This window comes from Triturus cristatus, chromosome 9 (assembly GCF_964204655.1).
Source record: "Triturus cristatus chromosome 9, aTriCri1.1, whole genome shotgun sequence".
NCBI classification, from domain to species: Eukaryota; Metazoa; Chordata; class Amphibia; order Caudata; family Salamandridae; genus Triturus; species Triturus cristatus.
Window position 1 is genome coordinate 150,884,785 of NC_140592.1, and position 22,773 is coordinate 150,907,557.

Here is a 22,773-nt window from a genome sequence, read left to right on the forward strand (position 1 = left end):
CCCCTCTCCTATTCGCTCTGGCCCTTGAACCCCTAGCAGCGTGGATACGCAACGACGTGGTCATTCGCGGATTACAATGGGCACCAGGATGGGAGGACCGTATTTCTCTGTACGCTGACGATCTCCTCCTATATCTCGCCTCCCCTAAGAGATCCCTTATTGTACTGTTTGACATCCTAAACGTCTTCGGGCGATACTCTGGGTTCCGGATCAATTGGCAGAAGTCTCTCATATATGTTCTAAGTTGTGACTCCCCTCAATTGCCTCGGAACTGCCCGATATCGGTGGCCGCAGACGGTTTCACGTACCTGGGCATATTTATCTCCCTAGATCCGACACTCCGATATTCCCGCAATTTGGGCCCACCCTTGCAACGCCTTAAAAGCGACAATATACACTGGAAAACGCTCCCTATTTCCTTATTGGGCAAGGCAGCGTTATTCAAAATGATGTCCCTACCACGCTTTCTATATGCACTTCAGAACGCCGCGGACCCTGTGCCCAATTCATATTTTGGGGAGATTGAGGGCCTGCAGAGGGACCTACTCTGGGGTGGACGGCCACGTATAGCCTTCACAAAGCTCACACTTGGGTGGTACGACGGTGGAATTGGGCTGCCTGACATTAAAAAATACTATTGGGCGGCTCACCTCACAGCCATCAATCATGGCACCTATGGCCCCCCTGATGCCCCTGGATTCCGTATGGACCGCTGGCTACTCCCCGGCGGGACATACAACCGAGCACTATACTCCGCACCTGGCAGGATCCCGCTGACAGGACCCACCAACCACACGGTTAGGGTATGGCATGCTGTGACAAAATCACTGGGCTGGGCAAACAAACTTACGCTAGCTACCCCGCTCTGGGATTCACAAACGTTAGGATACCTGGGCGACTCCAAAGGTTTTGATAAGTGGGACCTTATCGGTATTTCCACTATCGGAGATCTCTGGACGGCGGAGGGGGTGAAGTCGTTTAACACGCTCCAGACGCAACACTCAATGGCTGACTCAGAGTTGTTCAAATACCTTCAGGTCCGCCACGCGCTACAGGCCGCTTTGCCAAGGGACACCGCCCTACCAGCTAACTCCCCGCTGGAGGACAGACTCCTTGATGGATACCTCCCGGAGCGTGCCATATCCCTAACGTACAGGAAGATAATCAATAACATGCCTGACCCCCTGACCCAACTGCGGGAGAAATGGACAGAGGACGGAATAGAACTAGATGACGAAGGGTGGAAGACAGCGATCTCATCCCCCAAAACAGTAGCAATCTCAGCCCGGCTCCGCCTGGTGCAACTAAAAATCCTACACAGAACATATATAACGGGGCCCCAATTGGTACATATGGGGGGACACACAGATGGGTCTTGTAGACGTGGGTGTTCCCAGCCAGGTATCTTCACACACATCCTCTGGCACTGCAGGTTCATTCAGGATTATTGGCACAAGATACATGCCATCATGAGTGAAACCCTTGAGATTGACATCCGGCCGGAAGCTCCTAGATGCCTCCTAAATATCTGGGAGCCCACAGACCTCAATGCCTACGCCATACACTGGGTGACACTTGCCTGTATGATTGCCAAGAGGAACATTGCGCAGCACTGGGGGGCTTCACAGGCACCTGCAATAAAAGACTGGGAAAAGGACCTTGATTGGTGCATGCAACGAGAAAAATCTGTTTACATTGCAAGGGGCTGCCCCCGAAAATGGTCCAAAATCTGGACCCCCTGGAACTTATACAGAGGTGAAATATGTACCCCCCCCAGACTCTACGACGAAGATGTCTCCCCTTCCCCGTAACTCCAACTGTACAAGTATGTTATGCATTGCTGAATCCTTGTGCTTGCAAATATCTCTGCGGTGTTCCTATGAAACTATGCCTTGTAGTCGATGTTTCCTTAATAAAAAGAGTTATATAAAAAAAAAAACCAAGGCAATGGATGTGTTGTGGAGTTATCTATGGTCTCCCACATCCTGTGTGGTCAACGTGTTTCAGCCAGGCCTTGGTAATGAGCTGGCTTTCTTCAGGACGACCTATAAGTATGTGAAGTGCTCGTGAAGTGATTTAAAAAGGCAGGGTCAGGAATTGAGTGTAAGTGACCCGCAATGTGTTGCACTCGCTAAGGTGCAATATGGGTAAGAGGGTGCTTCCCTCTCTGCTTTGAAACTGTAAAAATAAAGGACATAAAACAATACAAACAAACACATAATGAATGGAAATTAGCATCCAAGAATGCACATGTATCTTATGTGCTTAAATGCCGTTGTGTCCGTGTAGTAACCAGAATGCTAAAATAGTGGCACGGTACGGACTGTGACGTGCTAGTTGGTCGGCAGTAAAAGCTATATGTGCATATAAACAATAGCGGAATCACGCCATGCTGCTGAATTGCTGGCAGACAGTTAAAAGATTACAAATGCTTACTCTTGAGATTATCAGAGCAAAGCTTCACGGCCAAGGGCCCGCTAATAAAATTACCTAGTATAGGAATTGGGACCCGAGGACAGTTTTTAATTCACACTCACATGCTATCACTGCACACTCATTTACCACAAAACCAGCTCTGCTGTAAACAGCCGTTGAAGCACACCCGGGACACATTCGGCGTCACCGGGTGGAGCCCGATGATGAAGCATGCCACCAACTAGGTTGGTGGGTGAGGGCTTTCAAAAGAAATAATATTTCTTTCTTCCGTATAAACACACTATCCCTATGCCCTTTGATGCTAGTTCCCATTGATAATACATATATTCCAGGGGAAGTGAACTAGCCCTGCTGTTCCTCCCTCTCCCCTTGATACCTAATAAATGTTTTATTTTGCCGGGTCAAACTGGCAGTTTAAACTGTGCATGCAGAATCTGCAGTGGTGGGCCTGAGACATGCTTAAAGGGCTACTTAAGTGGTTGACACAATCAGTTCTGCAGACCCACTAGTGACATTTAATTTACAGGCCTTTGGGATATGTAATAGCACTTTCCTAGAGATTTATAAATAAAGTAAATATGCCAATTGAGTATAAGCCACTGTTACCACGTTTTAGGGATTGAGCACACGCACTTTAGCACTGGTTAGCAGTGGTAAAGTGTGTAGAGTCTTAAGGCCTGCAAAAACAGTCAGCAAAAACAGAGATCAGGAGGCAAAATGTTAGTGGCAACCACGCCTAGGATGCCAGATCAAACAGTATGCTTATAACATTACATAAAGTACTTGACAATAAAGGACTTTGCAGCTATAAACAAGAATATTTATGTAAAATTGCAAACCTTTTTCAGTATACTCCCATTTTCTTTTAGAAAAAGCATTACAGACTGGCTCTGAGACATGGACTTTTGTACTGAAAGAGCTGAGACCTATGCATCAGCTATCTGTGTGGCAATTACTAAGAGACATATGGGGCCCATTCAGGGAACACATGGCAAAGACTATGGGTACCGATGCTGGCTCACTTCTATGGTGCCCGGTCTTACTCCCAGCTGGGGGAGGCAGAAGGATTCTGGCCGGTTGATGCATCAGCATTCTCAGATACTAGCATTGGGTGGATGCTGTCATTGCAAATTTGAGTTCTGTTTCATTGATGAGTCTTATGAATTGAAACCATTTAGAATTACAATTCAAGCTACGGCCAATAGCTTCTGTAGAGTTGTCTGACACATATGAAGTTTAAGACATATTTCTCTAGGCGTGATACCATCCGTTTCCAGCATTTCCTCAGTACCAAGAGGATAGCTTTACAAATGTCTTCTAATAAGCACTCAACACATGAAGGACTGCTGCTTTCTGCTGCCTAGTTGTTGTAGGTAGATTGGTTAACTAAACTGACACTTCCTTTTTGGAGTAGTGTGGTAATTTTCCAAGCATTTTCCTGTTTCTTTAAAGCAGCTCCAACATTGTACTTGTTGTCACCTGGAAAATGTATTTGTACAGAGAGCTTGACCAGCAACAATCTTCCTATTATGGAAATCAAAAAGAAGATGAATGGTGTCCATATCTGCAGAAGCTATTGTAACTTCAAAAGTCAAGTACACTAAATTATTACAGGGGACTTGTGATGCCTGTTTATTACAGGGAGTTCTAACATCAGAACTAGTTAATAATAAGAACATTAAATCAAGTCCTTTTTAGATTTTGCAGAAGCCCAGGAATTATATTAACTATCATGTGCTTTGATTAGGCATGTCATTTTCCTTGTCAGTGTTGAAGAGATGATGCAACAGCTCCTACAGTAAATAATTGCAACTGCTTTCTGACATAGTCTTTCTGGTATTGTCTCACAGTTTTGTAATAAATCCTTTACGTTTTATAGCATATAGTCCTAGAACACTTCCACACCGGTTTTATCCATTTGACCAGTTCCCTCCTCCTCCCTGCTGTCCTCACAGACAATGGGCAAGTTTCCTGTTGTGCTAACTACTCATACCTCAAGGCTCAGCTGTATTAAGAATGTTTATCTTGGTTGTCACCTTTGTGGTGCAGCCGTGATACAAAATCCTTTTTGCCATTTATACAAAATTGCAAAGTCGATTTGTGTGGTTTTGCGTAGTGTAGTGAATACAAAGTAGTGCAACACTGTGCGTTGTGCTATCTTGCATTATTTTGTGTCGAGTAGGTGTTACATGGGTGAAGCATGGGCATTCCCATGCATCCACTCATGTATTTTTTTATGCAAACCCAGATTTACAAAGACTTGCAAACCTGGGTTTGCACCAAAATGCTGTGCCTACCCGATAGAGGCTTAACAAAGAGAAATATCTTTATTTCTCCCGATATTTCCTCTTTCCATGTGTGCTGCATTTAGCAGTACACATGGAAGGTGGATCATACCTCTAAGGATTGTTTTTGGAGAGAAAGCCAGTCCTTTATGCACAAAAACAATCATGTCAGTAACGCAGTTACCCTTGCACCATGGTGCAAGCATGCCTGCTTTGGTGCTTGGAAGCTCAGAGTGTGCCAGCGCTAGGAGAGAGCTGAATGGCTCTATATTTTAGTAGCTGTGGTGCATTTTTCTTATCTCCCTTTAGTAGGCTACCTTGCTGCATTGTGTTGTGTGAAAGGAAATTAAATCTGCCCCCTAGTTTGGAACCAACTCTTGACAAAAGGCACAACTGGTTACACGACAAGTGATACACTTACAGAGTGATTTTGTGAGACCTTATTTTTTCTGACTCCCAGGGGACAATAGGGCAAGAAAGAGTCAGGAAGGGTCTAAAATCCACAAAAACTAACAAAAACGTACACAATGAAGCTGAAATCTGGAGAACCGTATGGGAGCAACCCTTCTCTCTAGTTCTACCCTCTAACCAATGGTGTCAGGCTGAAATGACTCATGGGTTTAAAGAGTTTCACACTGAAATGAATTGGCATGTTAAACGCCTGTTGGTTTCATTTTGCTCAGCCCTTCTGTCACACCGACCTACCTCACTCCACTTCTTTCTGTGGCTTTTGTGTATTTCAGAATTATATATTGTCCCGCATATATGACCTGATTGTATCTTAAGATTGCAGTCCCAATTATAAAATACAGTGTTTTAAAAAAACATAAAGTTCCTCTTTCCTAGTGCGGTGCGGGAAATCATTGCATGTATCCTAACTGACAAAAGGAGCGTTGCGAGAGGTATCTGTGCCATCACTCCACTGTATTTCCTGTCCTGCTTTCAAACAGCCAATAGGTGTATTCTAGTATTTGAAGTATTGGTTCACTTCAATGAACTAATTTGACTAATACGCACCTGCAAGCAGTGATTTCTATATGAAAAAAGGTCCAGGACAGGAAATGTTGTGTCAGGGAGAGGTACAGAGACCTGAGAGGATTGTGGCAGCTTTCTCAGCAAACCCCAGAAGAATTTCGTTTTATCTCTACTGAAGAAGGATGAAATCCAGAAACACATGTGTCTAGAGATTAACAGCACTAACCTGCACCAACTTTGGTGAGACACTCTGCAAAATTTCAAGTAAGCATTTAAATTGAACTGCATGTACCAGGATGCAAAGTAGCGAACTGTGCTGGGAGGTAGCAGTGTGCTCCCATCCCCCTTCCGGTGTATTCTAGTATTTGAAGTATTGGTTCACTTCAATGAACTAATTTGACTAATACGCACCTGCAAGCAGTGATTTCTATATGAAAAAAGGTCCAGGACAGGAAATGTTGTGTCACTGTGAACGGAGGTAACCCTAGGCACAATGATTTGCACCACTGGCGTGAGAAGTCCTCGAGTTTGTTCTCCTTCTGTGTTATTTTGTACCAAGTTGCTCTTTCTCTTGTCAAGCAGTATAACACCACTCACCAGGTGTGGCTCCTCCGCTAAGGTGGAGGAGCGTCGCCTCTCACTGCTTTCAAGCAGTGGAAAGGAAATATAAAATGATAAGAACTTTGACTTATTATCATTTTAAGTTTCCTTTGCCGGCTAACAGGTGGGCGGGGCTGCTCTGGTCCTGGAGCAGGACAGGGGTGGAGTGGTTTGCCCACTCCTAAGTGCGCAATGACAGTTTGGTCGGCCCTCTTGGGCCGCCTAAACCAGACATGCGCACTTTCTCCTTCTCCATGAAGGCTGAATTACAGCCTGCATGAAGAACATGCCCATCCCTACAGCCCCTGGCTGAGCGCCATGTCACGGCGCTCGGACCAATCACAATGCCTGGCTGCCCTGCTGCCTGCTACCTGTTACCTGTTACTGAAGTCGGAAGCAGGAAAGCAGGAACAGGACCCGAGACTTGGGTCGAAAGGTAAGTTATTTATTTCATTTGTTAAGCTCCCTTCCGCAATCACACCCCTCCCCCCCCCAAGCGACCCCCCCCCCCCTTAGACCCCACCCCTGCCTTTCCACCAGCGAGCCATGACGGCCGCCACTGCGGCACTCACTTCAGACCTTGTAACTCCCACTCTGACTCGTCCCAAACATCTTTTTATTACTATGATCTCCCAAATTAACTCGCTTCCCGAGTAGTGTGCTACTCGCCTAAAAGCACTTCAATGCTTCGTTAGGGGTACAAAGCGCTATATGAATACAATTACAATTCTAAAAGCGACAGCCTGGTTCCTTGCCATCAGGGTTACTGTAAAATTGTTGGAAAGTTTTGTATTCGGCCTCTAGATGGCGATACTCTCTTAAATTGCGAGTATGCAGCTGCCTAATGAAAGAATGAGAAAGGTGCCACGGGCGCTGTTCTGAGATAGAAATGACGCAAAAGAGTCTTCAAAGACAGAAGCATAAAAACGATTTATATCGGGCTCTGAAAGTGCATTTAAAGCTCATGAAAAGAGTAGCAAACACATCACTTATTTAATTACCCTGCTCTTGTACAATATTACCTACTCTATGTATGTCACATTAATTAGATGAATTGAATACTTTTATATAGTGCTCAATATGAATGCAGTAGACTCTAGGCGCTTCAGCCACCCGATCACCTATGCAAAGAACAGTGTATCTGATGGTAGCAAATGTGCCATTTTTATGATCACCCGTTTTTTTTGTCGTTTAGTGGAATGTTTAGAGCTCCTAACACGACAAGCATTTAATATGGCCTGAGCGTGAAAGGTTGGGGAGTAGGGAGTGAGGGAGAGAGGGGATACGAGGGATGATAGGATGCATTAATTGTCAAACCTAGGACAAATGTTTGATTTTTGAATCACGTCTAGAATGTCAAATGGTTTCAATCCGGTCTGGAGTTTGAAACTGCATCTGCTATGTATAGATCTACGTCTCTTCGAGAGAAATCTCACGAAAAATGTATTTTCGGATGCGGACTTGAGTTAGAAAACCCTGACGGCTTACAGTGATTTCCCATCCAAAATAAAACCATGCAGGGCTCTGCGAACCCACCCCTTCCCCCTCCCTACACTTCACGGTGACACTTTCCCAATCTTGCGTGGGCGGCACAATAGGATTACTGTATGATCCATCTGGAATGTACCAGGCAGATAAGCTCCCCCTATAAGTACTAAAATAAAAAACCCTGGTTAATAACGAAGGCTGGGGTCCTAGAATAGTGTGTTGTGACACCAGGCAGGCAGCCTGCGCCGTGCAGGGTGACTCACCCTATCTGGGTTTCATTTTACGGAAGCAGGCGTGCAGTGCATGTCCGGGGGGAGGAACCCGTGACAATGGTAGAATCTGCAGGCTGGCAGCCCGCGCAGGTTAGCATCAGTTTACGCAGGCCTCTGCTGGCATCATGTGTTCATGTAACATATGTCTTAGAATTCATCTTACATTAAGGTGATTTATGTACTTTTTTTTGCTTTACATTAGAGCAACGATGCAAGCAGGGAAGCAAGTACTACAGGTCGTCTTGGCCAAAGAGCTTTGTCATGCCTAAATTAATATAAATATATATATATATATATTAGCAGCAACCTTATTTAGTAGGCAACCAAGTAAATAATGCCGTTTATTTGCCATTTAGCTGGTCAATATCTAAATAGCAGAATTTATGCAGTATATGACCAGTAGCAAGCAAATAGCAGATTATCGACACAAATTTCCTGGCGGCCGGCTAAATAACATGTATTGTACTACCAAACTACTCTGGGGGGGCGCAAATAGCAAGATACCACTCTGTTTACCCAGGCTGTCTGTTACATAGGACATATTATGTACTATTTGCCTCACAATCAGGTAACTAGAATATACACTTTTACTTTTTACCCGTCCACAAACAATTGTGTGCTCTCTGCTGTGTGCCTGACCTCTGGTGGTAAATTTGACACTTCATGAAATGGATGAGTTTTGACAACTCTCAGAACTTTGCCTGCGCAGTATGCTGCCCAAAAAGTTTTTCAAGAGAATCAATATCCCTCAAACTTTTTTTCTGCTTTGTATTTTTGCTCCACCCTTTATGTACTTTAGAGGAGGTTTCCCCACAGTTTTCTTTTTAGGTCTCACCTGAGCCAGCGCATGCGTTGCCTTGGCGAGACTTTTAGTTAGTGGGCTTCAAAAAGCCGACTACAACTTTTTGTGTTGCCTAGAGCGTGCGGTTACGTGCACAGTTACACGCGCGCCATCTGGCTTTCCTCACATCGCTCGCGGGCACCCTTAGAGCCCGCGATCGTGCACCATCTGGCTTTCCTCTCTCTTGCTCTCCCAAGCGCCTTGCTCCGCCCCTCCCCCACCACAGAGCGTGTCTCACGGCCGCGCGTCTTGTTCTTTCTGTCTATATCACCTATCCACTTTTTAACTCTTTCTATGTCACTTTTATTTTCATCACTTTTATCTGTTTCAACTCCCTGTTAGTTTGCTAATATCTATCTTCCTAACTATTTCTCTTTATTCTTTTGCACCTTCTGTCGAACTTCTTTGCATTCCTCGAGCTTTCTGCCTCTCGTTTCCTGTATCTTCCTCTACACTTCTCTAGCCTCTTTATCTTGCACATATCTGGGTTTCCCTGTCTCGCTGTAGACACTTAGTATCCATTAATTTCAAGTGCTTGCGTGCTGACTCTGTAGTATGGGTGTTGTGTGGCCTCCCTGTTCACGCCCGGTTTGGTCTCACCACTTCAGCTCTAGGAATCATGGATTTCTTCCCAGGGATGCTGAGCGAGCCCCTGAGCTTTGCTGCCGGGTTACCAGGAATTTGTTGTCAAAGCACATGATGGAGAAATTATGTTTCATCCCTCACTTCTCCCTCCTTTTAAAGAGAATGTGGAATACATATTTTGGAAAACACTTTTTGAAGCTGTAAATTAAATCTCAACCCTCTTCAACAACCACGTTTTTTGATCTTGTGCAAACCATTAGTGCACAAATGTGTCTGTTTTCATATTTTCGATTAGAGTGCATTATTTCAGGTACGTTCATGTGTGCATGTTCTGCTGTTTGCATCAGTGCATGTAGACTTAGATAGGTGTTTTTCACTTGCCTGCTGTACACCTTCTAAGCAGTATCTGTAAACCCTGGTTTAGTAAAATCTCAAACCTAATTCTGGCCAGTATTGCACGACTACCATGAAGCACCAACGGTTCTTGATGGGCGTCTGATTCATGGAAAGTGAGTGAAGGCCGGTTTTAGTGTTTTTGAGGTTCCAGCGATATGCTTTACTTGCTTTGATCCAGCCACTGATTTTCCATATTTTGTGTTCTAGTAGTGATGCATGTGTAATCTGGGGGCATGGTGTCTTGTGATGGGCAGCAACAACCCCTTCCAAGTCTGTCTTCCTGTGCCCCTTGAGTATGGCACTTTTTTTGCACCTTGTGTATGTCTTGCTGTGTATGTTTGGCCATCCCAGCCTGGCCACATTCGTTGATGTTCTGCAGGCAAGTGCGAGAGTCCTGTGGCTTTGCACCTCACCTTCCTACTACTTCTTCATGTTCACTTTTTCTCACATTTACTTTCCTTTTCTCCCCTCTCTTCATATTATGGTCTGGATACGAAGTGGGGCGACATTGAACAGTGGATGGTAGGCCTAATCGTCCTCACTGTCCTCAAGTGGTGTTTGTTTTATATTTCTATATTTTTTCTGGCCACTTTGCAGAAGTAGGTCAGATGTTATCTTTCCTGTTGTGGTAGCTTAAAGGCATCGTAAACCCTAGCACGCATCTCCACAGCAGGTAGCAGTTGAACGTTGTTACCCTTACAGAGAGCGCGCGCTGTGCAAGGCAACCACAAAAAGTGAATTCACGTGCCTTAAATTACAACCGTTCTGGGTCTTCCAACTTGATTTGAGGTACAGTTTATTCCCTCCTTGCATTCCATCTCAAGTTTCACTGCTCTCCCAGCCATAGCTGGCCTCCATGTGGCAACAGACCATAGTGATTCCCAGAATAGAACAGGAATTAAAGTCCTCTCTTCCACTCATCTTATGAAGGGAAGTGCGCACCGAGGTGCTCATCAGTGTTTATTGACACCCACTCCAGCTCTATGCCAAACGAGACATCTATATGACAGGGAAAGGCTTCTCCTCACACACAAAAGACTATGCTGTGCAGCGAGGTCACAGCGTGACGAGCCGAGGCAGCATTGAGTTCTTGTACATGAGGAAGGCAGCTGGCTTACGAGGGTAGAATTCCATTTGCGGTGTTCACCTCTTCCTAAAGTATTTAGGGGCATATTATCAAGGACGGCGTTACAATTATCGCCGGTTTAGCGGCAGAAAACGGCCGCTAAAGCGGCGATAATGAGCTTGATAATATGCCACAGAGGATTCCCATAGAATCCCATGTTCACACCGGAACATGGACTTCTATTGGAATTCTCAAGGGCATATTATCAAGCCCATTGTCGCCGCCTTAGCGGCAGTTTTCTGCCGCTAAACCAGCGATAACTTTTAACGCGGTCCTTGATAATATGTCCCTTAATTATTGTGTGTTTCAGCGTTCACTATAACAGGAGTGAGGGCATTGCTTCATTTCAACACATTCTTTCTATTGCTTCTGATTTCTGCCTCTGCTCTCCCAATGTTTTGCGCGTTCCAGCGCCAATAGGGTTCATTTTTCAATCACATTTGCACAGTAAATTGAAATATGTTTTTTCTTTTACAATTGCGATTTTCAAGTTTCAAAATATGATCTGCATTAAAAAGTGCCATAAAATGAGAAACATACAAAGAATAGAAAGCAATGAAGAGCAGCTTTTGTTATTGAAAGCCTTTTTATGGAGAGTGCATTCTTTATATTCTTTTAGACTCTATTTTCAGGAGGCCCAATGAAAACGCCTATTTTCCAAAATGAGTGATTCCTTTTACTATAAAGTATGCAGGAATCCAATTCACCATTGCCCTTAATTTGTCTCTACGGTTTGACACATGGCGGACGCTCTTGCACTTACCTGCCATCAGAGTATTTCCGGTTTGAGTCCTGCGTTTGTGAAAGCGCTCCTTTTCAAAGAAGGCTGACGACATAGACCAGGTGAGGGGTGCATAGTGCATGGCGGGATGCTTGGAACCAATTTAGGAGGCCATTAACTAGCATAAAATTAGATTAACATGTTTCGGTGTTTTTTTTATTTCGTAGCGGAGTAATGCATGGAGGGCCTTTTTGTCCAACTTACTGAGCTTCTTGTTGGTGACTTGACATGGAGAGTAAAATGCAAGTTTTGTGTTTGTGCAGAGTAACTCACACTGCGACCACTGTGTAAATATTTGGCCATCATTATTTCAGTATGAGCAAGTAACTAACTGTGAGTGATAACCAAATTATTTAATGAGAATAGGAAAGTGATTGTTCCAGAAAATGTGTTAACAACTTATTCAGGAATTAAGCTATAACTGAACCTTCCAGGATAATGTGCTGCATTATAAGGTCCCAAAAACAAGAACTATTGGCTATGCCAATGCTTGTTTTTAATGCCTTTAGTAACTTGAAGTTCACAAAGTTTGCAAAAATAAAAAACAAAAATCATTGCAAAATTCTATTATGTATAAATCGATTTATTGGCATTTGAAAAGTTGTAGTAACACCTTAGAGTGAGAAAAGGCTTTGATAACAGCATATCTATCTATCTATCTATCTATCTATCTATCTATCTATCTATCTATCTATCTATCTATCTATCTATCTATCTATCTATCTATCTATCTATCTATCTATCTATCTATCTATCTATCTGTCTATCTATCTATCTATCTATCTATCTATCTGTCTGTCTGTCTGTCTGTCTGTCTGTCTGTCTGTCTGTCTGTCTGTCTGTCTGTCTGTCTGTCTGTCTATCTGTCTATCCATCTTATCTAAATACCATTGGGTACCCTTACAGTAAAACATATCACATGTTTGAACCAGAGACTTATTATTGAATATAAATATGATAACAATAATTCTATCCCCGGACTGACTGGGTGTCTTGGAGCTTGTGTAGATTGAAAATGATCTCCCCATGATCCACATATCTTCTGGTGTTTCTGTTTCACCCATGCAGACTGGGAGTAGGCTTTCAAGGCACCTGCTTTGGTTTCATACCACAGAGCCAGCAGTCAATGGTTGGTGGATTGCTAGCCCTCCAATTCCGACCAATGTCTCTCTGAGCAAAAACTTTGCAAAGTTCCTGGACATGAATGTTTGCAAATTTGCCACCAACAGTATTTCTCCTCTCTGAAGTGCTCTAACTACAGTAAAATCTTTGTTGAGGTCCAGGAGCAACTATTCCATGAACAGGTTAGAGATTCAGACAGTCTTTTATCCTTTTAGACTGGGTTAGGACGGTCGCTTTTCAAAAGTACTTGATAATGTTCCCAGGCTTCACCCCCTTTCATGGCACAAAGTCAGATAAGATGTTGCAAGCTACATATTCCACACTCATCCGGGAAGGGACTTCACACATATCACCGGGAAGGGACTTCACACATATCACAAGTCTGCTTCTGCGAGTATACGCCTCCTGAATAGTGGTCCACAAACCTTCTAATCTAGACAAATTAAGAAAAGACTGATTTGAAAGGAGATGACTGGCTTCCTACATTGCCTTTCTATGGAACATTGTTCCAGACTATCTAAGAGTTGGGGACAATGGCAATGGATTTTAAAAGTTGCTTAAACTTACCTCACGAGGTCTGCGTTCTCATGAAACGTATGATAGATATGTCAAGAGTCCTCCAACACCCCATCTTTATCATTTTCAGGAACCTTACTAAATATGTGTCCCTCAAACTATGAGCTCCCAGGCATGCACACTTGGAAGTAGGCTCTGGCAACAAGCTGAACAGACACCCAGTGACCATTCCACAAAGTACCAGGTCACATGATGATCAGACAGCTATGTACTGCATACACACAACTTTGCACCAGCATCCCCCGATCTTGCCGTCAGAACTGCAAGAGTGAAAGGTGTACAAAATGACATCTGCACTGAGTAACCAATTCAAAAGAAAAAATAATATGTACCATTTGATCAGTGCAATTATTGAATCAAGACTGGTTCAAAATATGCCCAGGATGAGAGCAAAAGTAAAAATCACTGGCACATATTTGATAATTTGGATCTTGACATTATGATTTTAACTACTAGGCATTTGTTGCCCTCTTATTCGGGCAGATAAAGAGGCATCAATTTATAGATAAAAGTAGAAATTGACCCCCTTACGATTCCTCTTACGTTTGAAGCAAATTTCCAATATTTATTGCAAGTTCCATAGTTTCCCAAGGTTTACAAGTGATCACAGTCGCTGGTTCCCAAGAGTACATCTGAAAATCATTTGTAAAATTTGATTCATGATCACGCGAAGGTATTCCCACACATGCATGTGTTCATTTTGTGCATTTAGACTTGGAAAATATTTTGCATTAGTGACAGACACCTTGGTTAATTCCACCTCGACCAGACTTATGTACTCGCTCAACGGCGATCTGACATGCTTTCGTTAGTTGACCCCACCCTCTAAATTGAAGTAAATGAGTATTTCTCATGCTGTAGCTGCCTCTTGTACTTACTCCTGCACACATCCACTGAAATAATTGTTTAAGTTTAATTACTAGTAATGTAACCGGCTGTAACCCTTAAATGCTGCTTGTTGTAAAGCGCTCTGATGCCTTTGGACCATGTCCGCGCTAAATAAAATTGCAAAAAGAAATAAATAAATGAGTGCAATCACACTTTACAATTTCATTTTATTTTTTTCTCCACGTGGAAAACATTTTTACCTGAGCAATCCTATTATTACACCCACCCTATTTTCGGTCTGTAAACGGATGCACCCCTGCACTTTATTTATATAAATACCTAACCATTTCCTGGGTGTTAAGGGGTTGTGAAAAACGTTGTAATTACTCTTAAACATTTACGTTTGTGGATATTCCCACACTTTTCAAAACCTTTCATCATCATCAGGCCTCTCCCCACGATTAGGACAAGATATAATCATACAATCGGGGCGTGATCAGGGAACATGGCGGCCGGTTGACGCTGGTCTGGAGAGTTCCGTGTCCGGCGAGAGGAGTCCGGTACCATTTTCTGTGATTAAGAGGAGAATGAGGGTGAGCGAGCGCCGAGGCCTGAAGTAGTGACCCGGTGAGAGGAATCCGGTGTCAATTTCGTGGAGCATGAGGGCATTCAAGCACAGAGGCTTGATCTGTGATTTGCTTGGCGCGGGGAAACGCTTACTGAGGTCGCATAACAGTAGCGTATTAGTGAAACGTATCTTGGAGCAGGATGGTGAGAGCAGGAGTGTGGGAGCATTTTTGGCGTTGGACGGGGGCTCACTTGCTCCCTCACGTCCTAAAACACTAGGGATTGTTTCAACTTTTGTTATATCACGGTAAGGTCTTGTATGGGCTTTATTGCTGCTTTTCCTGTTCCTGCCTTCGAGAGGCGTGGCTCCGCTCCCCTTGGGAGTTGGAGTCAGGCGGCAGAGTGCTGGAAGAAACTTCGCACAAGTGAACTGCTGTATGTGAGTAAATGCGGCCTGCTTGCAACTTTGTATTATAAAAAGTATGAGATAACCGAGGTTTTTTTAAATTAGAGCCTGTCTGCATACATTCTCTGAAGTGCCTGATTTGACTTTTGAGACCCGTAGGCTGATTCCTTCGCTGTTCTTTCCCTTTCAGTGGCAGGACGGGGGTAATACCCATATTAAGGGCTGGAAGGTGTGGACGGAGAGTGAGTCTTACCCCCGTGCTCCAAAATTAAATACATATCAGTCAATAAATCCTGGTCAAGGGGGTGAACGGGGAGCTAGAGTATCTACATGTGGCCACGTATCTTCAGAGGACTTGACCCCCGGAAAGAGAATATTAATCAAAATAGTGATCGGTCACCAGTAGTTAAAAACAAGTATCAGCTTCGATCAACTCCAGAAAAGAAAAAGAAAGAGACAAGTAAAGATAAAGCTGATGAATCTTCTCCGGTGGTGACGCCAAAAACGCCCGTTAAAAAGAATTCTAAAAAAGCTCCAATTAAAAAACACTCCCCTCGCTTAGATCTTACTTTCAAATAATGGAACAGGTTGCAGGTTCAAAATCGGTCATTGGAGGAAATAAGAGCATACCAAACGAAGCGGAGAACATGGAGAACATTGTATCCCCTGTGTCTCAGGCTATGCCTTTAACGCTTGAGAATAGGTTTACCCCGCTCGCAGAGATCCAGGAAAATCTACTTGAGTCTGAGGTAGTGATTGAAAGTGATCCGAATCAAGAAATTTCAAATGACTGTGTTTGTCCTGAACGGACGCATGATCCTCGAAATGAATCTGCCCATGGGAGTTCAGGGGGTCAGTTGGTAGATCTCTTAAATAGCCTAAGGCAAGAGATTCTTGCTAAATTTGAGACCTCTGAAAATAATCAAAAGGAGATCCAGGATAGAGGGGAGATTTTGGAGCAGAAGATTGGTGGGTTAACTATGCGCACAGAGAATTTGGAAGTGGAGGTGAAGGTCCTGGGTGAGACCACTGCTTCTAATCTCAGAGAGATCAAGAGACTCAAACTAGGTAACAAGGCATTACAGCAGGATATGGAAAGATTGGAATTGCAAGCTAGGCGAAATAATATCCGCCTTCTTGGAATTAATGAAAATGCAGAGGGGGCAGATATAAAAAGTTTTGTCTGCAAGTTGTTGGGAGAACTATTCCAAGATAGAACAGATATAGACTGAGGGAAAGAGCTCCAGAGAGTGCATAGAGACCCCTATAGGTTGCAGCCAGGGAGAAAAAACCCGAGGGAGATACTGGTCTGCTTTCTTACTCAATTAAGGAGCTAGTTTGAGAGCGAGCATTAAAAGAACGGTCATTGGTGTATGGGGAGTCTACCTATTTAATACGGTCTGATATGGGCAGAAGAACAGCAGAGAGGCAATGGCTGTTGGGGTAAAAAATGAACGAACTCCGGTCTAGGGGGGCGCAAGTCCACATGAAATTCCCTGCCATGTTGAAGATTATGTGGAAAAATAAGATGTATTCCATTTAAGAACCGGAGGAAGTAGATGCACTATTAAAAGAGATGGGAGGGTCAGAATAAAGTATAGATTACTCTCTGTTTCAGTTGAAATAATGCAATTGTAAATAAGTTATAAATAGCACGGGGTGGGGTCTCATTTAGATTCTAGTTCTCACTTTATATGTGTTCCAAATGGATATATATTAGGACTATTTGATATTAAAGTAGTATAGCTTATATTTGGATGCATAGGCGTTATTGTTAATTTGACACAGGCACCTGGACCTGACTCGCCCGCATAGGGATATCTCGAAGGCGTTTTCGCCCTAAGAGATAATTAGGGGGGTTCCCTGGGGTGTGGGGGGAGGAGAGGGGTCACAGGGTGTTGGGAGCATTTGGGAGAAAAAAAGACAAAAATTAGTGTCCTCGATCTGCCATTTATGATTGGTTTGGCTTTATTAATCTTTTAGATTTTATTGGTTTTGAAAGTTAACTACAGACTGAATGAATGCTTTGGCTTATTGATTGGGAGGGAGTCTGGTTTTACATAAATGGATAAGAATTTGGTGCATTTCATCTCATGGAATGTGAATGGGATGAGATCTAAGAGAAAATTGGCTCGTATTCTGGAGTTCCTTAAGGAAGCTGAAGCAAATGTAATCCTTTTTCAGGAAACCCATCTAGAAGAAAGCGAATGTTTGGCGGAGCTTAGAAAATGGTCCTGGGTCCAGGATGTAGTTTTCTCTAATCAGAGGGGTAGAACAGGAGGATTAGCAATAGTCATTAGATCAAATAGTGGAATCAAATTGGAAAGCCATCTTTCTGATTCTTCGGGTAGATGGATATTAGCCAATATTAAAATTCAGAATAGGGCATTAGTGTCCGTTAGCTACTATGGCCCAAATCAGGACAATCCAGACTCGCTAACTAAATTAGAGGCTGAACTTCTGTTAACCCATAGTCCAGTGATTATAGGAGGTGATTTTAATTTAGTTCAAAGACCTGAGTTAGATAGAACGTCCAAAGTAAACTATATCACTCCTTTACACTCAATGGCTATACTTAGATCATTGATCTAAGAATTACTTGGTCGATGTCTGGAGAATTAAAATGGGGGATAGGAAGGGATATACTTTTTTTAGTAAAAAATACGGTCGCCATTCCCGTATAGATTATTTTTTAATAGATCAATGCTTGTTGGAGGAAGTTGAAAGGGTCAAACATCTCCCTGCTACTCTTTCTGATGATTCTGCGGTATGCCTCTCGTTGAGATTACAGGAAAAAAGGGGTATAACTAGATGGACTTTAGACCGGACAATTTTACTAGATGAGGAGGTCCAATTAAAGATTTGAGAAGAGGTCATGACATTTTTTAAAGATAATAATGGGTAAGCAAAAAGCCAGGGTATTTGGGATGCGTTTAAGGCATTTCTTAGGGCCTTGGGAACATCAATAATGGCGGGGAAGAAGCGTAGCTCTAGGCAACGTGAGAATGACCTGTTGAAAAATATTCAAATTAAGGAGCTACAATTACAGAGGGCTTCCTTAGAGTCTTTTAGTGAGGTCCCTCGTCTTACTAAGGAGTTGGAGAACCTTCAATTAGAATAGCGGGGACTTTTGGATATGATCATAATAAATAGATGGAAGGTCAGTAAGTTGCAAAATGTTTCATACGGGTAAAAGAGTGGCCGGCTCCTGGCTTGGAAAGCCAAAACTGATAAAGTCCGTAATCATATAAATACCCTGAGAGAGAGTTCTATGGGCCAGATTTTAGATACAAGTATAAAAATAGGGGCTGAAGTTCAGGAATATATGGCCAAATTATATAAAGAGGATACTACACCTCGGTTGGAAAAGATTAAAGAATTTTTGGGTAGAGTTGAGCTTCCTTCCCTGAATGAACATCAAAGAGTCTATCTTGCCTCGGGAATAAGTGAAGAAGAGATTCGAGTACAGTTGAGAAGATTGTCAACAGGGAAGGTGGCCAGGCCAGATGGCCTTCCGATAGAAATGTATCGATTTCTTGAGGACAATCTAATATCAGTATTTAAAGAGTTGTTTGATAAGATCTTGATAGAAGGGGAGGACCCTTCAAGGTCTTGGGCCGAGGCAACGATCGTCTCAATTTTGAAACCAAATAAGGATCCACTGGCAGTAGAGTCCTACAGGCTTATATCACTGTTAAACACCGATTATAAAGTGTTCACGGGGATATTGGCAGTTAGAGTCGCTAAGATTATAAAGAGTATAGTTCATGGAGACCAGAGGGTGTTTATCCCTGGAAGGCAGCTTAATGAACTCACCTTTACTATGTTGGGTATAATAGATTTGGCAGAATTTTTTAATCTTCCACTGACTATGGTGGCAGTAGACGCTGCTAAAGCGTTTGACCAGGTTCACTGGCCGTACCTTTGGGTAGCTCTAAGAACATATGGTTTCCCAATGAACGTAATAAAAGCGTTACAGTTGCTTTATAGTGCACCTAAAGCCAGAATTTTAGTCAATGGAGAATTAACTGATTGGTTCAGTATTATGCGGGGAACACGGCAGGGATGCCCGTTGTCCCCCTTGTTGTTCAACATATATATTGAACCGTTCGCAGCCTTAATTAGGCAAGACCTTTCCATCCTCCACTTCAGATATAAAAATCTTGTGGTTAACGTAGCTTTATATGCGGATGACCTCATTCTTTATACTCAGAATCCTAAGGAGGCTATTCCTAAATTGTGGGATAAAGCAGATTTATTTGGGAAGGTCTCCGGATATAGTTTAAACAGAAATAAGACTGAGGTAATGGAGTGGAATCAATCCTCTCAGACCCCTGGCGTGAAAACCCAAATGCGATATCTCGGCATTACAATCACGCAGAAGTTAGTAGATCTCCCTGGGGTTAACTGGAGAAAGATCAGCCAGGAGGTTGGAAGATTATTGATCAGATGGGCCAATCTTCCCCTTAATTTATATGGAAGGGTGAATCTGATTCAAATGATTATACTCCCTAAGATGACTTTTCTTTTTAATAATATACCCATCCCATTTGATAAGAATGAGGTTGCAAAATTACAGGGCAAGATTGGAAGTTTTATTTGGGCGTCAAAAGGCAAGCGTATATCTTGGAAAAGGTTGAGAAGAAGGTTAAAGAGTGGTGGTCTCGCCCTTCCGGACCTATGGGTCTACGCACATGTATTTCATTTTAAGAATTTTCGGATGTTATTAAGTAAACCGGATGAATCTGCATTAGGCATAATCTATGGGGTATTACTCAGTGATTTGGGGGACTGACAAGATCAGTTCCTTTTTAAGTTTGGAGACCCAACATTTTTTAAAAGAGTAAGGTTAAAAATTCTCCTGCAGGCGCTAATGAATTCGGTATTCGGAAAAAATTGGGATCCTCATATTATTCAGATTATTCACCAATTTGCGGTTCCCCAGGCATTCCAGCATGTTTAGACGATCTACTCAGCCTACCATTGAAACAAGCAGGTATCTCTTGTTGGGGAGATTTAAAAATTGGTATGGATCTGATGAGTTGGGAAGTTTTGACATCGTGAACTTGTGGTCAATTAACCAGATTCAAATACTATCAACTGTCTGCTTGGTGGGCTCGGCAACAGTGGGAGGAACAGATGGATGATGCCTGGTTAATTCAAGCTATGAGAATTGGGAGTATCAAAAAAGAGGTGGCTTTGTGTTACCGAACTTTGATTGAATCAGAAGATGATATGAGTCAGGATATCCAAAAACTCTGGAGTGATGTTGTAGATACTACTAATTTGAGAGATGTTTGGTTGAGTTTGTTCGCATTGCTCTGTCAGACAGTTAAACCAGCTTAACTTAAGTGAAACCATCTTTTTACTCTTTACCGGGTTTATTGGTCTCCGGCGAAATTAACAATATTTACAGGAACTCAGCATATGTGTTCGAGATGTCAGGATCTATGTGAATTTTTGACGGATGTAACAGGAATCCGAATAGAAGCAACCCCTGCACTTATATTTTTTTGTTTGGGCCAGGATAGTAATCTGGTTTCAATTAAACCTGCGGCAAGGCTAATTTTTTATATTATTTTATTGGGAAGAAGAGAGATCTGTAAAGCTTGGAAATCGGCTCTGATTGTAAAAACAATATTATATATATAAGCCAACAAGGCAGGGCATGCGATTTTAGAAGTCGAGAAAATATATGGGCCATGTTGGTTGAGTGGTGCCAGAGGAATGGGGTCCAATGAATAAGCCAACAAATAGCTGTCGGTTCTGGTCCCCCTCGTTTGTATTTTTGCATGTCAAGCGTAAGAGGGGTTGGAATGGAAACAGCTAGATTTCTTGTCTGGATAGACTCTATTCCCATTTCGCTTTTGCAGGGGAAAGTGAGTAACGCCAACAGGTTAACTGGCAGTATGAGGACCAAAAAAAAATATATATATAATCATACAAAAAAGTATGTGTGAGAAAACATTTACAAGTGAAAAATCATATTCCTAAATTGTAAGTCGTGGCTTTTCACTGGTGAAAAAATGATTTGGGATATACATTTCAATTACACATAAATGGCTTTGTAAATCAGGCCAAATGTATTCAATTGGCTTGTCCCACATTAACAGCCACATTTACCTTAATTACAGATTGGATTTGCTCTTTAATAAGAGAACGCTAGGTTGCATCACCAGCCTCAAAGGGATGCTAGCCAGTCTCCTGCCGTGAACTTGAAATGTGTTATTTTAGATTTTAATTGACGTTGTTATCCCTGGATATTCTACCAGCGCACATTTAGGCTTTTCTCTCTCAGCAATGCACGTTTTCAAACCTAGCGAAAACATCCACATCCACCCTCTCAACCACCCCTCTTATATTCTGCCTCTGCCATGTTTACTTCTGTAAAACTAATTTACACCCTTCAAGAACATTCAATGTAACAATGGTAAAGCCTGCGGGAAGGAATGCCCAGCAACCTGTGACCCTCTTTTCCAAATGTAACACAATGATGCACTTTCATAAAAACAAGAACTGTTCGTAGGAGGCAGCTGAGGCTGGATTGCCTCTTTGCAAACGTCACACTGGCAAGCTGCTGGCAAAGCCCAAAGGTGCCATCAAAACAATCTCTGAAAATGCCAATCATCTTCGTTTCCTCAGATCTGAAAGACTTCCAGGCTAAACAAGTACAGAATTGGATTTTTCACATCTGAAGAGGCATTCCTGAATAAAGGGAGATATTTCGTATTCAAATACAATAATGATGTGTTTGTTCTCAGTTTTTAAAGAGTAATTTTGCAGACTATGGTCCGCACTTACTAAAAATCGTGCAGCTGTGCACTGTACAAATAGATACAAATTGTAGAAATTGTAGAAAATTGCTGTAAAAAATGTCATTTTATGGCGACGTTAACATTTGTGCTATAATGCAAATAGTAGTGAGAGATAACTTGCATCATATTTGTGCTCAAGGTTCACCCCTCTACAAAATTGTACGTGATGACAACTAATTTTGTGGAAACTATACATGTTGTTTTTGGGGCTATCAGGAATTATCCTCTTCTCCACTGTTTGCGTCAATTTTCGTCCATCCAATTCTTTATTGACTGTTTATGCTCTGTATTTGTCCTTTGTTACTTTTCTTGTTTAAAACAAAATGTTGTAACATACCTGTCCCTTTTTATTAGGCATTGTTTATACTTTATGTGATTTCTTTCAATTTCTCGTCCAGTATAAGCTTCTGCTACTATGCCTGCGATGCTTTTGGCCTTTGTTTACCTTGTTCACTCATATTTTAAAATTATCAAAATGAAAGTAAATTATATTATTTTTTGACAACAGTTTTGATGCTTCTCAGACACTCTTAGTTACTAAGGCAACATCCCTTCCATTGTTTTTTTCTCTGTCCTGCTGCAGACAGAGTAATTAATTACCAGTGCCTTGATTATCTCAAACATATCACCCATCAAATTTTAGTTTTTTAAGTCAGATTCTGTAAGTGTAATGG